This window comes from Protopterus annectens, chromosome 4.part0, assembly GCF_019279795.1.
Source record: "Protopterus annectens isolate FY-2018-M chromosome 4.part0, PAN1.0, whole genome shotgun sequence".
Taxonomy (NCBI): domain Eukaryota; kingdom Metazoa; phylum Chordata; order Ceratodontiformes; family Protopteridae; genus Protopterus; species Protopterus annectens.
In genome coordinates this window covers 573,226,797-573,245,436 of record NC_056733.1, presented here as the reverse complement: position 1 = coordinate 573,245,436, position 18,640 = coordinate 573,226,797, and positions in this window count along the sequence as shown.

Below are 18,640 nucleotides of genomic sequence, written 5' to 3'. Positions count from 1 at the left end.
ACAGGGAGTGTCTGAGCAGTGCACAGACACTAAACACACCCCCTGCACTCGGAAAGTGCCATACGGCACTTTCTAAGCCGTACTAGCATAATATTAGAGCTTTGCTCCAATATTATGCCAGTATTTCAGTGTCTGCATTCACTGAAATGCAAAATTGGTAATTTCAGTGTCCGCGGGCACTGAAATTAAAATGACATGAGCAAAAAAATACAGGGGGTGTGTCACATCTTCTGTGACACACCCCCTGTATTACTAAAATACTGTACGGCACTTCTGCATCCTGCAAAAGCAGGAAATGTGTGCAAATGCACACATAACAGGGGATAAATCCCCAACAGTTAAAAAGAACAAGTACAGTCTCATAAACACACAAAGTTGATAGAGAACATGTCATGCATCAGCATGAAACACACGTAGAAGCCGGAAAGTCCAATCAGTGTCAGTATTTCAAGAACAGAGCCCCAAGTAGTTGTCAGAACACCACAATACACACCCATATAACCTAAAAATAAAATAATAATATATACTTATTTGTAATACCCTAAGGAATGTTTAAGTGTAGCTAAGTGGGTGTGTACATTATGGCTGTCCCCTTAGCATAGCTTAAACATTCTAGAGGAGCTAAGTGAAAATAGTCAGGTGAAATTACCACTCCAACATAGTGTAGTGGTTAGAGTTTCGACTTTGCATGCAGGTGCTCATGGTTTGAGTGCCAAGACAACCACCTTATTTTCCCATGTGAAAGTAGTGTTAAAATTCTTTTAGTAAATTTAAATTATGTAGCAACTATTTTTTTTGTCAACCAGGGTAGTGTAGCAGTTCCAAAAGTGAGATGTCATTGTAGAAAATATGTAAAATCCCCATATAAACACACGTGCCCTATACGGTATAGTCACACAAGAATATGATGCAATGAAAGCACATAGGGGGATTTCATGACAGGTAAACGTAAAATTATAATGTGTATGCAAATATTATTTTATATTATACAATGACTGCCCATTAACATACAAAAACGGGTACTGCATAAGCATGGGAACATGTCCCTTAGGCATGTGCAGTACATCAGAAGTGCCCCAGGATACCGAAAAACCGCAGAAGGGCAGCACAGAGGCATTATACAATGACATTATTTAAGAAAGGTAAGTACTGTTTTTCTTAAATAATGTCATTGTATAATAGCAATAACCCATGGCTGCATGTGGGCAATGCTGGATCTACCCATGGTTGGCTTTGTTTGGTCACTCGGGCTTTGCCCTTATGACCAAATCACACCAACTGTGGGTAGATCCAGCATTACCCACACCCAGCTGTGGGTTATTGCTTAAATATAACATTATAAGTATAATATGCTTAAATGTGCCTTAATCAGTCTATATCCATCATACCTTGTTCTGCCCAGCAACAAAATAGGCAGCCCTGCAAAGTCTCAAACCCAGGATGCTGTCCTCAACAATCACAGCAAAGTACCACTATACCATGTGAGTTGTGAGGTTTTGCAGTGCTTTAACAAACATATCCTTCATTCTGGTAATTTAACCTTAATTAAAAAAAAAACAGCAGTCCCAAGTGTTGGGTCCATGACCCTGAACACTACAGTCACAGGAATGCACCACTAATCCATCTGAGCTATCAGAATTAATGTTGCTTTTTCAAACATATCATGCAATAGAGGCATACAACATTAGGGATAAAGCTTTGTGGAACATTTTGTGTGTTGTATATAGACATACACACACACACACACACACACACACACATATATATATATATATATATATATATATATATATATATATATATATATATGCAAGGAACCTGTACAAAGGCTGTAAAATGGGGGGATTGGCCACATATACGGATATATCTCAAAAATCGCTCTTACAAATGAAGACGTGTTAAAGCAACAGTGTGTGTTTCAGCAGACAATTACTGAAGGATATGAGGATGGAAACTGAAACGTTATGTCATTTATTTACTGACATAAATCCTTGGATCATCACCGTGATTTACCAGACAAATAGAAATACACTGTGGAATTGAACAAAAGTATGGTCCAAACATCTGGACATTCTATGAAAATCTGGCAATGGAGAGGTATGCTCAGAACCCCATAGTGCAATGAATCTGGACCAAACCTGACAAAGTGGGGGGACAAAGGCCTGAAAAAAGGAACCTGTCCAAAATATGTCAGTAGCTAAGCTGAGAAAGTTCATGTAGTAACAGTGTATGTCCTAACATATATCGACTGAAATATCACAATTCCAGGACTCATTTGCTTCTCATTAGTTACTAGCCTCAATCCCAACATCATCATATTTATGTGTCATGCATACATAACAGTCATGGGGACCAAACCAAAGATATTGGCCAGACAACTGGACATCCTATGAATATGTGGACATAACACAACATCAGGGAAACTACTGAGCAATGTCCAAACTACAATCAGACTGACATAACACTACCCAAGTCCAGCTCTGGGGCTGTACACATGCATTAGCAAATATAACAGGCACTACAGGGATGTAAAACTAGTGGAAAACAGACACTGGTGTGAAAGTACCTACCCCTAAACAAGTGCACCACAGTCACAGTGACATATCAGTAAGCAAACTGAACACTACAGTATAATGACTGTGTGTGCAGCAAAATCTCATTTGCCATTCACACATTATCCCTACATATACTGTCCCAAGTCACAGTGTAGTGGGAATTCTGAGGTGTTATGGGACATGTCATGGTCTGCATGTACAAACATACACAGGCGATAGGGAACTAGAAACTGGAGCAGCATGCACAATCAGATAGAAAGGGCCCATGACGCTCACATGTACCCCCTCCCTACACAGCCCAAATAACATGTACACACCATGATGCTACACAATCCTGACAGTCTTTTAACAATGGGAAGACATACACATACCTCTCAAATGTACAGTTTCCCACAGAATGTACAGGCACAGGACTCATATCTATGGCCGCTTCCTTGTTACATGTCTGGGGGTCTATGACATAACTGGGATGGTAGCAGGAAAGAATGCAATAAATAATGTTACTACATACCTCTGAACCTCTTAGTGCATGACATCTGGACAAAGCCTGAAATAATTGGGGGATAGAGGCCAAAACACAGGGGTATATTAGACATATTGCTGTCATAAATATAGACAGTTGCTGGTGTTACCGGCTTTGTTGTAACATCTTTTCTGAGGGATATGAAGTTAGTAACACCAATGGATGCTAGCACTCAAATCCTAATCAGTAGCATTTACTGACTGAATTCCCCAGAGTATCCTACTGATTAGCCAGGGACAACAACTGTCTGAGGAACAGACCAAACATATGAGCCACACATCTGGACAGTGTCTAGTAAGTAAGACCAACATGACACTCCCCCACATCACCTCTGGGAAATTACCCATGTATATTCAAATATAGCATGCACTACAGGGATGGAACAGTAGTGAAAAGCAGAGAGTGGTGCAAAAATGTCCACCCAAAAACGTGTGAATCACAGTCACAGCAACATACCAGTACCCAAAATGAACTCTAGAGTAGAACGACTGTCTGAACAAACATATCCTGACTGCCAGTCACACACTACACCGACATATACTGGCCCAATTTGCAGTGTACTGGGAATCCTGAGGTGTTAAAGGGCATTGCACAGTCAGCCCCTATAAGCATACAGACCTGAGAGACCATCAGCAGCTGTACCAGCATGCAGAGAGTCAGATAGGTAAAGGATATATGGCACTCACATCTGCTACTCTCCCTACCCAGCCCAACAAACATCTACACACAACACTGCTACACAATTTTGCCAGTCTGTTCACAATGGCCAGACATACATAACTGCCATATGTACAGATTGACACAGAATTACCAGAGTGTGGAACCCTAATCCTGGCCACTTCTGCATACCATGGCCAGGAGTCTGCCAGTTCACTGGCATAATAACTGGAGTGCAGTTGCTAATTAATGGTATACCATACCTCTGCACCTCATAGTGCAGGAGATCTGGACAACGCATGATGTACTTGTGGGGCAAGGGCTGGAAAGAGGGACATATCACACATAATGGTGTTACAAACTGAAACAGTAGCTGGTATTACACGTGTTGTTGTAACATAACATCCTTGAAGGATATGATGTCTGGAACACCAATGGATGTCATCAGTTTCAGACTGTAATCCTCATATTATCCTACCAACCCCACAAAAACAGATGTTGTTTGAGGAACAGACCAAGCATAACAGGCAAACATCTGGCCAGTCTGTGGACAACATGCCAGTGGAGAGGTATGTTAGAAGCATATCACTGTCAGATGTCAAGTCACCCAGTAAATGCATGTCCAGATGAACCCTATCAATCTAGCAACCCTCCATGTTTATATCAACACTAATGACATACAATCTGTACCCAGTTCTGGAGCTTTGTCCCCCATGTTGTTGGGCTGTCTCCACATGTGCTGTCCTGTGAGCTATTTCCACCTATGTCTGTGAAGCTGTAGCCCCCACACCTCCTTAATGTCCCCTGCACAGTGAAGGAAAATGGGCAAGGCCCACATGAAGGGCATCCCACATCTTGGAACTAGCAGCAGTGTCCAGACCCACACCACAATACTATGTGGCCACCTACATAGCTTTATGGCCTCAGCAATACCTGACAGGACAACATCAACCCCTCAAGGTAGGCTGAATGCCTGTGTTGGACAGCAGCAGCATATAACTACCATCATAGGTGGAAATAATCGCAGAACAGGCCAGAAAGGAACAGGTGCCTCACTGGAAGCCATGTTACCTTGTTCTGCACAAGCAAATAAGGTTACAGGTGATGTAATCTAAGGCTGTCTATGAGTGCAAAATGGAGACATCCATCAAGGCCAATCACTAGGCTTTCCAGACGTGTGTCTGCAATTCCAGAGGCAACACACATATCTGCTCTGCAGTGGTGGTCAATAACACCACATACACACATGCCATGGATATAGGCAATTAGCTGCAGACAGGCGAAGTGTAAACCTCACCCCCCATCCCCCCATAAGTACACATGTGCATGTACAGCACCTGCCCCCGTCCCCTCATGATCAGGAAGCAGGTCTGTAATGCCCTCTCAAAGACAACACTTAGAGGTCTCCATAGGCCTGATACCATTCCTGGCTGCATCCAACATGAGCATAGGCATGGTCTCTCAGACCCATTCTGCAGTGTAGTCAACCACAGCCTGAGCACTGGTGTCATCCCATCTGCACAGAGAATAGACAGAAAGTTGATAGAAAACAGGTTATGCAGTAGCATTAATGTTCACAAGGATACAAGTCTGAAATTAAAATGTATGCCATCATGTCATGACGTCATTCCTCAATGACATGGCCAAAAAGCTCAATACTCTCCCTTTAATATAGTGATATATTATAAATATCCAATTGGCGAGAAATAAAAATATACAAATCAAATCCACAAACCAAGATAGTGCAGTGGTCAGAGTACCAGCTTTGCATGCAGGCGTACACGGTTTGAGTAATACAACAGGCAATCCAAATTTACATGTGAAAGCAGTGTTAAAAGTGTTATGTTCATATTAAAAGATGTGGTAAGTTATTTTTGTCACTCAGGGTAGTGTAGCTGGTGTAACATGGATGTGTGAGTGCATATAACATGTGAAAACACCTATGTATACACATGTCCCATACAGTATAGTTACACCCCTTGCTACTGTAATGAAAGCACATACAGCCATGTCATGTAATGGAAATCATATACACTTACTAAATGAAGTCATTAATGTGGTATATTATGAGAATGAACTGTGAGCAATGGTTAGCAATGCTCAGCAGGTTTAACAACACATTTCTGTTGTCCTCACCCCTCCCTCTGGGGTTTGAGTGTCCAAATTCACCTCCAAATTCTATACAAATGCACAGTTGTTGCTGTATAAGAAATCGACAGATATGGGCCTTCTGTACACCCGTCCTGCACATCCGTAGCTATCTGTCATATTGTTCCTCCCTCTGCGTGCCCCTTTTCCACCACTTTCCTATCACCCCTTTCTCTTTTCTTTAAAGAATCAGGGCAAGTGTAAGAGGAACAAAATCACCACCACTGCCAGGTTTTGAACCAAGGGCCCTGTAAACCATAGTCAGAGCAATGTACCATAACACCATTTGAACTGTAGGGACTGCTATTGCTTTTTCAAACATATATCATTCAACTGTAGGAAAAAGATTTCGTAGTATCAGTCAGGTTTTGTATTTATACATATACACATGTATATATGTATGGAGACGCATATATATGAACAAATATATACAAAATACAAATGGTGATATACTTATGTAATAAACAGATATGCATATATATATATATATATATATATCAAGAGAAACTATATGGATATACAAAAACAAAGGAAAAAAAGTATATATATATATATATATATATATATATATATATATATATATATATATATATATATATATACACAAACCAAACCCTACTTCTAACCCTACACTAAACCTTACATACATTACTATCTATGCACTTACCTTAACCCGCACCCTAACCCTAAGGTCCGTAACTATTGCACACTTACCCTACAGACATATACCCAAACAAAACAAATAAGGCACACACATACAGTTAACAAAACCCTACTGTTAAACCCAACACTAAACCTTACATACATTACCTATCTATGTACTTACCTTAACCCACACCCTAACCCTAAGGCCCGTAACTATCGCACACTTACCTTACGGCGCTATACTGCAGACGGGCCAACCATTGCACTTCGACATTTTGCTTTTCGTGGTTTTGTACGTTCACTGTTACCGTAGTTCACGCTTTATGTGTTGGTCTTTTGGTGTTCGATGTTACCAGGATTCAATAACGTAATATAGACTATATATATATGTGTGTGTATATATATATATATGTATATATATATATATATATATGTCTATATATATCCTCATAACATGTAGTGGAGTCATACCTCAGAACAATACCTACCAACCCCTTACTGCAAGAAATCTGGCCCAAGGCTGTCCAGATGGGGGGACAATGGGACCAAACTAGGGACATAAGTCAAATATCGCTCTTATAAATGTAGAATGTTGCCAGAGTGACAGGGTTTGTTTCAGCATACATGTTCTGAAGCATGTGAGTTCTGAAACTGAAATGCATGTCATCATTTACTGTCAGAAATCCTCAGAGCCTCATAGTGATTTACCAGGGATATGAAAATCATGCATCTGTGGAACAGACCAGAAATACGAGCAATAAACCTGGACATACTGCAACAATCCAGACAGTCCCGAGGTAGACTCAGAACACCTTAATGCAATGAACTTGGGCCTGGCCTCACAAAGTGGGGGGAGAAAGCCATGGAAATAGGGACATATCTGAAATACTGGAGTAGATAAGCTGGCACAGTTGCGGCAGTAATGCCCTCACATCTGTCCTAACATATATTAACTGAAAAAGCACAAGTCCAATGCTCAATTACTTCCCACTAGTTAGTTACTGAAATCCTCATATCAGCCCACTGATGTCTCAGAAATACACAGCAGTAATGGGGGCCAGGCAACATTATGTCCCACAAATATCTGGACATAACATCAGATTACGGAAACTACACTCAGCTTTTATGCATGTCACTAAGCACTGTCCAAGCTACAGTCATGCTGACACAACACTAAGCTAAATCTGCTAGGGGGAATTACACATGTATTGGCAAATATATCAGGCACTACAGGGATGTCACAGCACTGAAAAGCAGACACCAGTGTGAAAGTGCATATCCACAACCAATTCAACCACAGTCACAGTGACATACCAGTAAGCCAAAGAAAAGGTACAGTATAAGGATTGTGTGAACAAAAGCATCTCAACATGTTTGCCATTCACACACACTACACCCACATATACTGGCCCAATTCACAGTGTAGTATGATGCCTGACTGTGGTATGGGACATGTCTCAGTCTGCCCCTACAAACATATACAGTTGATAAACCACCAGAAACAGGAGCAGCATGCACAGGCATATAGAAAAGGAGCTATAACACATACATCCACTCCCCTCCCTACACAGGCCAAATAACATTGACACAATACACTGCTACAAAATCTGGACAGTCTGTTAATAATTGCCAGAAATACACAGACCTCTCAACTGTATAGAGTCACACAGAATGTCCAGGCTTTCCCCTCATATATAAGATCTCTTCCACATAACATGTCTGGCAGTCTGATACATCACTGGGATAACATCAGGAATGTAGCCACTAAATAACTATATACCATACCTAAAAACCTCTTACTGTATGACATCTGGACAAAGCCTGACCTAATTGTGGGACAGAGGCCCAAAAACAGGGCATATTTGAAATATTGCTGCTATAAACTGAGAATGTTGCTGTTGTAACAGGGTTAGTTGTAACATATCTTTTCTGAGGGATATGAGGTCAGAAACACAAATGGATGTTAGCAGTTACTGACTGCAATCCCCAGAGTATGCTACTGAGTTTCCAAAGACAAAAAATGTCAGAGGAACACATCAAACATAGGAGTCCAAATTCTGGCCATTCTGCAGATAGTCCTACCGGTGGGAGTTATGTCAAAAACATAACACTGTCAGAGTTAAAACCACCAGGAACTCCATGTACACACAAACCCTGTTAGACTGGCATTGATCCAAATGTATAACAGCAATACTTATATTCTGTCCCTATATCTGGAACATCCTAACCCAGTCTGTTGGCTTGCCTCCACAATTCTGGTTGTAAGAGATATTTCCAAATACCCCCTGTGATGCTGTTGTTCACACAGCTCCATGAATTCCTTCTCACTGGCAAGGAAAAGGGCCAATGCTCACATGACGTGCTGAATGATAGGAGTGTGTTGCCATGCCATTGGCTATATGAATAACAACACAGCTGTCCTGCATGCAATTATCAAGTGGGTGACACCAATTGGTGCTCAGAACATCAGCTGCTCAGGAGCTTTACCTACAAAAGGCAACCTGCTGCCTATGCAAAACAGATGTACGTCCTACATCTTTAAGAGAGAGAGAGAAAAACAGTGAAAAGAAAAATAAAAGCCAAGCAGGAAATAACCACCCACACTTGAATAAAGCAAACAGGTATGTCAAACACATAAGCATGTAATAGACTGCAGTAGGGGTTATGTAAGAGGGGGAAATAGGACCTCTAACATATTTCGCAACAACACTTGCCCTACTGATATATTGTTGATCAGAACCTATGGTCATAACATCTGGGTCTGTCTGCAGTGACATAGATCATAGGTCAGGCCCCTAAGTTGCCCCAGGAAAGGATGGTTCACATATGACTATTACTACAGTGTGTGTTGGACAATACTGACTGTGACAATGCTAGGCCAGCTACTGGGATGTTGTACATATCCATATCTTACTTGGGAATACAACCATGATATACATGGTTGTCTCAGAAATGTGAGAGACCTATACATGGTCTTTGCATAGTAAAGTACTGTTGCACATGTGTGTGTTGAACAGCATGTGATATACTGAGCTCATACCATTAAACTGTCCAGTGTTATGCACACTGACCATATGTGTGCCTCATATTTGTAGTCCTTTACTCATACAGTTGTGTTACGTCTGGCAGATCATTGGCAAATGTGTGAAGACTGACATTACAACAGCTCCTTCTTTTTCTTCTGGCTGTTCCCATTAGGGGTCACCAAAGTGGATCATTTGTTGCCATTTCTGCCTGTCCTCTGCATCATGCTTGTCCAATCTCACCACATCCAGGAACATTATCTGAGGTCTTCCTCTTTTCATCTCACCTGGCAGCATCATCCTTACCATCCTTTTCCCAATATACTCAGCATCCCACTGCAGCACATGTCCAAACTGATGTTATCTTGCCTCTCTGGCTTTGTCTCAAAACTGTCCAACATGGGCTGACCCTGTCATATACACAATGCTACTCCTGTCCACACTCATCACAACCAGTGCAAATCCTAACATCTGTAACTCTGTCATGTCCAAGTTTGACTCCTGCGTTTTTGTCGATGACACTGTCTCAAAACCATATCATATAGCTGGTCTCACTACCCTGTTGTAGACCTTCCCTCTCACTTTTACTGGTACTCATCTGTCACAAATCAGTACCGACACTCCACCATCTCCATCTTTCCTGTGCTCTCATCCTCACCTGTCCTCCACAGTCATCATTACTCTGAAATGTTGATCCCAATCATTTATAGTCATCCATCTTTGCCAACTCTACTCCCTGCATCCTCAACATTCCACTACCCATCCTTTCATTCACACACAGATATTATGTCATAGTCCTGCTGACCTTCATTCCTCTCCTCACTAGTGCATATCTTCACCTCTACAGGGTCTCCTACATCTTTATTCTACTCTCAGTATAGATCAGAATGTCATCTGCAAACATTATAGTCAATGGTGACTACTGTATGATCTTGTCTGTCAACCTGTCCATCGCCATTGCAAATAAAACAGTGCTCATAGCTGATCCCTGATGTCATCCCACCTCCACCTTAAATGCATCCATCACTCCCACCACAGACCTCACCACTGTCACACCACCCTTGTACATATCCTGTACCAGTCTTACATATATCTCTGCCACTCATGACTTCCTCATACAATACCACAACTCACCTCTAGGCACCGTATCATATGCTTTCTCTATGTCTAGTGAGATACAAAGCAACTCTTGACCTCTGTGCTACTCTATTAACACTCTCAGAGCAACCATCACATCTGTAGTGCTCTTACCTGGCATGACAACATACTGCTGACCACTACTCATCACAGCCCTGCTTAACCTAGCTTCACCTAATATTTCTCATGACTTCATGCTGTGACTGATTAATGTTATCCCTCTGTATTTACTACAGCTCTGCACATCAGCCTTATTCCTAAAATGGTATTCAGACACTTTATCTCCACTCCACATGCAACCTCTCACTTTCCAAGGTATCATTAAACAATCTGGTGAAAAACACCACTGCCATTTCCCCTAGACACCTCCATGCTACCACAGGTATGTCATGTGGACCAACAGGCTTTCCAGTATTCATCATCTTCATAGTGATCCTTACTGCCTCCTTGGTAAGTCGTTGCACTTTCTGATTCACCATACCCACATCATCCAACCATCTCTCTATCATTCTCTCCATTCATCAGCCTCTCAAAGTACTCTGTCCATCTGCTCAACACACTCTCCTCACTTGTGAGTATGTTTCCCTCATTATCCTTTATCACCCTTATCTGCTGCACATCTTTCATGGCTCAGTCCCTCTGTCTAGCCAACCGGTACAAGTCCTTTCATCCCTCCTTAGTGTCCAACCTGTCATACAAGTCATCATATGCCTCATCCTTAGCCCTTGCCACTTCTCTCTTTACCATACACGTCATCTTCTTATACTCCTGTCTACTTTCCTCATCTCTCCAACAATCCCACTCCTTCATCCCCAACCTCTTTCTCTGTATACTGTCCTTTACTTCCTCAGTCCACCACCAGATGTCCTTGTACTCCTTCCTCCATCCACGTTACACCAAGCACCTTTCTAGCTGTCTCCCTTATTAGCTCTGCTGTACTTACACAGATATTTGGTAAATCGTCACTGCCACCCAGTGCCTGTCTTAACTCTTCCCTGAACTCCACTTCACAATCACCCTTTTCCAGTTCCCACCCTTTGATCCTTGGTGCTACCCTCACAATCCTCCTCTTCTTGATCATCAATGTCATCTTACAAACCAATAGTCTCTGCTGCCTAACTACATTGTCCCCTGTCGCCACTTTACAGTCTCCAGTCTCCTTCAAACTGGCCCTCCTACATTGGACATATTCAACCTGGGTGCATCTTCCTCCACTCTTGCATGTTACCCTATGCTCCTCCCTCTTGTTATAGTATGTATTCACCACAGCCATGTCCATCCTTTTTTCAAAATCCACTACCATCTCACTGTCTACATTCCTTTGCTTAACACCATACATACCCATCACTTCCTCATCCCTTCTATTCCCTTCAACATGCCCATTCTGGCAATCTTCTGCAATCACCACTCTCTCACTCTTGGGTACAGTCATCACCATGTCATCCAACTGACTTCACATTCCTCTTACTCATCGATTGCACAATCAACTTGCGTAGCAAATTTACTAACAACATTCATCATTACATAATCAATTTCTGTCTTCATAAACATGACTTGACCAGACAGTCATGTCATCCTCCAAAAACACTCTTAGCATGCTGTTCCTTCAGGATAACCCCTAACCCCTTTCTCCTCCCATCCACACCATAATAGCACAAGTTTGACTTGCCTCCGATACATCTAGCTGTACTCCCCTTCAATCTGGTGTCTTGTACAAACACACAGTATATCAACCTTACTTCTGGCCATCATATCAGCTACCTCTGCTCCTATACTAGTCATACTGCCAACATTAAAGGTTCCTACCCTCACTACCACACTCCTAGCCTTTCTCCTCTCTTCCTGCCATATGAGTGTTGAACATCCTCCAAGGTATGTCTGTCAATGCAATGGCTACTGTGCTATCGAATGATTCAGGTGTGTTACAGCAATATGAAAACAGTGTCACTAATTTCGTCCATTGCCCCCCATATATGTGTGGCATCCTACAGATGTCCTGCTGTAATGGGTAGAGAGGAATGAGTGGGCATCAAAGGTGTGAATACAGTGTGCCATAGTGACATAGGACAGAAATGTATATCGGGTATTACCTATGCACATGTCAGTATGAGTAGGTGTATCTGGCTACCTCATAACAACAGATATGGGATGCAAAATGTCAGTTAAATAAGCTGTACATGTTGTACGTGTGTAATGTTAGTTACTGTGCATCCAACAGAGTTCGATTTCTACAGCTACTGGTTGTTGCATTGCCCTGACACAGACATGGGTAGTAGAATAAGCACGAGTATCATGTTGTCCAACCATGTTATGAGCTTTTGTCCATGCTTACTACACGCAGCCATATGACCACCGACATAGCTGTATGGACTCAGCAATACCTTACCTGTAAAACCTGTCTCCACCAAAGTAGAGTAATCCCCTTTGCTGGACAACAGCAATACAGAAAACATATGATTGGTTGCTATGTTATCTGTACAGGTCAGAGTAGGTGCAGGCACCATCTTGGCAGTGAGTCATCCTTTGTCTAAATGACCATATGAAGTCCTAGGTGGATTACTGTAAGGGTATCTATGAGTACAGGTTGGACACATCCACCAAGGGCAATCACATGGCCATCTTCACATATGTCTGCAATCTCAGAGGTGACAACACAACCCACCCTGTAATGGTGGTCAATCACACCACATACTCACACACCTTAGCTATAGGCAACCTGCTGCAGACAGATTTAGGGCAAACATCACCCTCTGGCTCACCATCAGTGTAGGTGGATATGCACAGCACCTGCACCCCTCCCCTCATCATATGGCAGCAGGTGCATACTGCCTAATCAAAGTCAACAAAAGCAGGTCTCCATGGGATCTGAGAACATTCCTGTCTGCATCCTACATAAACTCACGCATATGGTTCCAGCTCCATTGCACACTGTATGCAAGCAAAGCCTGAACACCATTGACATCCCTTCTGCAAGGAAGATGTCCACTGTCATCTCTCTACACAGACATGAATGATGAATTGTGGTTTATTCAATGTACTGGCCCTCTTTGGGGGGAACATGACAAATCAGGACCAGGAGTGCAATGCATGTTCATATTGTGCTGGTAGAACAGGGGTATGATATGGTGGTACATGGTGGCTGATGATAGGTAATGCTGATGTTCTGGCTCTGTAAATAGCTGTGGTCAATGTCTGAGGTCCTGTGATGTATTTTCCTGTTTATGTCTTCCAGGTGCCATGCAAAGACAACCATCTTACACTGCTCAGGAGAATGCAGCAATAACTGAAGCCATCCTGCAACACTATGCAGTGCTGTTTGGCAGGAGCCACCAAAATATGCGGGAGCGGACTACCCTGTGGGATGAACTTCTCCACAGAGTCAATACCTCGGGCCACCATGGCTGCACATACAAGCAGGTCAGGCATCATTCAACAGACTTGCTATGTTGTGCAGGCAGAGGGCTGCTGCTTTGGCCAGTGACCATTCCATGACAGGTGGGGGTCCACCTACACAGGCCCTACTTACACCAATGAAGGCACTCCTAGCCAACATTGGGGTAGACCCCACACAACAACCATCGCATGTAACACCAGTCGTGGAGGTGGGTGGCACCGAGGCAACAGGAGAGGAGTGTCCAGGTAAGGCCACAGTGCACATAATTTTAATATTGTTGCACTAATACTGTCTGCTATAGAGTATCTAGATGCATATTTCAGGTAAAACTGCATTTGTGGCTGGAGTATAGTAATGCACACAAGTGCACATCTATGGTGAAGGATAGCAAATTGTGTACTATCACAGATTGTGATGTATATGTGCAGAAAAGTAGCATTCATCTTGTAACACTGCCAAATGTTAGTCTGCTGACAATACCTCTTCCCCACAACTACATAGGTACATTTGGTCTGCATGTGGGACATTAGCTTGAATCTGGTGAATATGTAATTTTCCTGTTGTGGCTCACCAGTACCCCAGTAATGTTGAGGTCATGCATGTGACCATGCACACACCTGTTACTCTCAGCTATTCTGCAATATCTGCATGTTAATTTGTTGTGGGGTCAACTGCAGTGCATCACAGTGGTCATCACAGGGGCCTACTTGCAGGAAATGTCACATATCTGTAGCATACCTCACAACCTGTCATTGCATGAAATGTGAACAAAGATTGACAACATGGGGGTACAAAGGGCCAAAACTAGGGATATCTTTTATAACTTAGTGCTATACAGTGCATATAAAAGGTGTACACACCTGTTTCAATGGCAGATATTTGTGAAATACAAAAATGAGAGCAGAAGAACACAATTCCAAACCCTTCCAAATGTTCATGTGACCTATAATCTGTACAATTCTATTGTTAAACAGAAACATCTGTTAGGGGAACAATTATGACACATGAAAAATGCACAAGAAGCTGGATGCATATGTGTGGCCAGGCTGAAGGTACTACTGTAGTGAATTAACTTTGCAGATGATGACCTCATTACATATTCTTGTTGAGTACACATCCACCATCACTGACAGAGACTCTTTGATTAACAGCATATAACAGTCAGTTGTTCTACAAGGATTATCGTAACATTTACTCAGTTGCCTGCAACAGCAACAGCCATAGTTTGCATTACGCTTACAAAGCAGCAAGGGGATCACATCTGTGAGAGGTATCAACACAGAGAAGGGTACACACACATTTCCACAACATTGTATATACCAATGAACACAGTGAAGACAGTCATCAAACAGTGGTGAAAATATGGGCCAAGAGTGACATTGCAATGAAATGGACATCACTCCAAATATATGGAAAGATAAGACCCACACTGGTCGGGGTATCTGCCAGGACACCCACAGCAACACTAAAGGATTTGAAGGAACTCTGGCAAGTACTCCTTGTGTACTACATATGACAACAATCTCCTGTATTCTCCACATGTCTGGCTTATAGGGTAGGGTTGGAAGATAGCAGCCTTGTCACACACAGAATAACATCTAGGTCTGGCAAATGTCTCAAGAACAATACATCAGGCCTTCCAAATGCATGTGGGGAAATGTGCTATGGTGGAATGAGACCAAGGTTGCACATTTTGGCTACAATACTGACAGGTTTGTTTGGCACATTAACATCACTGTGCATCACCAAAAGAACATTGCACCTTTCTACACAACAATGACCCAAACCATACATCCATATCCAAACATGGATGTGTTCACCACAAGACAATACATTGTTTGGAATGGCCCAGCCACAGTCCACACCTACATCCAATAGAAAGGCCATGGGATGCCCTGCAGAGTGCTATGCAGAAGACATGCCCTTGCTATCTGATAGAGTTGGAGGGCTTTTGCAGGGAGAGTGTACAAATATTGGTAAGTTGAGATGTCCCATGCTGATGCATACCTTCCCAAGAGGACTGATTACTGTTATGCTATTCAAAGGTGCTTTAACAAAGTAGTACTTTAAGAGTGTGCACAGCCATGCAACCAACCTATTGTACATATTTCAAATTACATATGTCACCCCTAACAAATGTGTTTGTTCTTCTATTGGATTGCACAGGTTATAGGTCACAGTAAAGGTGAGAATAGTTATCACGGTTTCTGTGGTCTCTTGTCATATATCAGACAAACCTGACATGTTAACAGGAGTGTCTACAATTCTGATATCCACTGTAAGCCTGGGAGGTTGTTGTTGTAACTGGATCTGTTGTAACATACCTGTACTGCAGGTTTTAGTGTGAGACCCAAAATATGTCATTAATTAGTGACATCAGTCCTCGATCATCCCAGTAATGTGTCAGACTAACACAGGATTTATGAGGAACAGACGAGAAATATGAGACACACATGTACACATTCAGCAACACTACACACAGTTGAGAGGTATATTCTGTAGGACTTGCCATTGTGCTATACAGGCGAACAGCAATTATGTGTACATGGATGCAGTGTGTGCCACTTGAAGGCCCTTCACCTACTAACAGTGCACAAGTATCACAGAGATGTAAATAAGTAATGACATTAATTGGAAAGGGCTGCACTGCATGATGTAAAGGGCCTGTCCAGGGTGTGTATGTAGTGGTCTGAGTGTGTTGTGAATGTCACCATTTGGCTGTTGTGAGGTCTATAACGCCTGGCCTGCCACCTCACCTGTGTGTGTGTGTGTGTGTGTGTGTGTGTGTGTGTGTGTGTGTGTGTGTGTGTGTGTCTGTATGTGTAGCAGCAAATGTTGTAGTGCAAGTAGTAATTTACAAATGTTGTCTTCCCCCACAGGTGGTCATGGTGATCATGGTCCCTCCTGCTCAGAATTTGATCTCAGCATCTCTGCAGACTATGACAATGATGATAGTCATAGTCAGGCACAGGTGGTTTTTGTCAGGGGCTGAATCTGTGCCATGGGTTGGCATCCAACAGTACTCAACACTGTTCCTGCACACAGTCACAATGCCCACACATACCCCATCCCCAGTAGCCACAGATAATGGACAGTTGACAGGTCGTGGCATGGCACAGGCTACTGTGGTAATTATGGCAAGTGTGACTGCAGCCACTATCCATAGCCAGAGTGCTGGTGAGGTCCCACACAGGCAGATGGACAGGGGTGCTCAAAGGAGGATTGCTGCCTGTCAAGCCACTGTCTTAAGTGCCACAGCAGGTGTCACGAGATGCATGTTTCAGGCTATAATGGATTCACAGGCATGTAGTGAATGCAACATGAGACACATACTTAAGGTGGTGGATGAAACTCTTCCTGCTTTATGTGGTGACATAAGATCGACGCGAGTGGCAAGACATCACACACGCAGGTGGCAGAACAATGCGGAAGACAACAATCAATACGAGGATGCCCACGCCGGAACGACATGGGGAAAGGTGTGGCAGTGGAGGCAGCGGACGCGGCAGTGGAGGCAGGTAGGTGTGAGGACGGGTCTGGGTGGGTGGTGGAATAAGTTAGGTTAGGTTTAGGGTTAGGGGGGTTGTGTTAGAAGGAGTTAGGTTTTAGGCCTGGGGTTAAGGAGTTAGGTTAGTTAGGGTAGGGAGGGATAGGGGTGGGGTTAGGAGTAGAGGCAGGGTTAGAGGAGAGGGGTTTGGGGAGCGGGTAGGTAAGTGTGTGTATGGGTTTGTTTTTTGTGTACCGTCGTTTTTATTTCGTCGGTGTTATGTGGTTTCCGTGTTTATGGACTGTCCGTGACATACATAACCTAGTTGAGGCCACATGTCAAAATATTGAGGTCATGAATACATGGTGGGGTGAGATGTTGGCAATCCTTGACTGTGCTATGTCTGTGATAGAGTGTGTAGTGGGTGATGGGCATCGGCCACATAGGTCAGCAACAACATCAGCTGACAGTCTACAGGGCCATGCCCCTTCACACTCCCACACTGGCAGTGACACCAGCACTACCAGAGGGTGGTGCTGTTTACATCCTTGCTGTCCACATCACACCAGAGCAGGCCATGGGCATGTGGTTCTGACCGGTCCTGTTAGGGAAACAGATCCAGCAGACAACAGTCACCCTCAGGAAGCAGTACTACATCTGGCCTTGAGCCTGGTGGTGCCAGTGAGATCTGTGGCAGGACCAGTTCCCATGTCTGTGGCCATAGATGGTGAGCTGGACACCCTGCTCTGTACGGTCCACAGCTGTCCAACATACCCCCCTGTAGGGCAGCCATATAGCATGATTGTGTGCATACATATACACACACACACACACATCTGTATCACAAGCAGGTCACCCCCAACACACACAGCACTTCTGCACAGGCCATCTACTGCATACCCCTCCACACACACACACACACACACACACACACACACACACACACACACACACACACACACACACACACACAAAATGTCAACAGTATGGCCCAGCCTAGGACTCTGGCAAACCCACACCACACCCTGTGCATATGATAATACCTGTGCCACATCCCTGTCATCCATAACA